Source organism: Somniosus microcephalus, unplaced genomic scaffold (genome assembly GCF_052327205.1).
Source record: "Somniosus microcephalus isolate GS21.2 unplaced genomic scaffold, FLI_Smic_1.0 unresolved_chr1, whole genome shotgun sequence".
Lineage (NCBI taxonomy): Eukaryota > Metazoa > Chordata > Chondrichthyes > Squaliformes > Somniosidae > Somniosus > Somniosus microcephalus.
In genome coordinates this window covers 103,911,101-103,911,904 of record NW_028225179.1, presented here as the reverse complement: position 1 = coordinate 103,911,904, position 804 = coordinate 103,911,101, and positions in this window count along the sequence as shown.

Genomic DNA, 804 nt, shown 5'->3' with positions numbered 1-804 from the left:
CCCCATACTGATTGGTTCGACGTATGTTTGTGTCCAACCAGAATAAACACAGGCTGTGAGTCAGCAGGCTCCGGATAGAAGAGTCCCAGAGAGTTTGAGTTATAGTCAGAGAAACAAACTTTCCAAACATCGTGAACTATCCAATCAGAGAAATACTGCCAGGTATGTCATCAGTTGCCAGGCAGGATGAGCTGAACTGAAAGCAGTTTGATGCAGAAAGTGACAGAGGGAAGAACATGAGGAACAGGAGGAGGCCATTCAGCCCCTCTGGTCTGCTCCGCCATTCAATTAGATCACGGCTGATCTGTATCTTAACTCCATTTCCAGATCCCTTGATACCCTTACCCAACAAAATCTATCAATCTTAGTCTTAAACGGTTCAGTGGGACCAATACCCACAGCCTTTGGGGAGAGAGTTCCAAATGTTTACTACCCTTTGTGTGAAATTGTGCTTCCTGATTTCCCTCCGAAACAGCCCAGCTCTAATTTTAAAATTAAGTCCCCTTGTTCTTGATTCCCCCATCACAGGAAATAGATTAGATCGCCCCTCAACCTTCAATACTCAAGGGAATACAAGACAAGTTTACACAACCGCTCTTTAAGCCCTGGTATAATTCCGGTCAATCTGCGCTGCTCCCCCTCCAAGGTCAGTCTATCCTTCCTGAGGTTTGGTGCCCAGAACTGAACACAGTTACTCCAGATGGGGTCTGACCAAGGCTCTGTACACCTGAAGCATCACTTCCTCCACTTGGTATTCCAGCCCCCTGGAGATAAAGGCCATTATCCCATTAGACAGACTGGTGA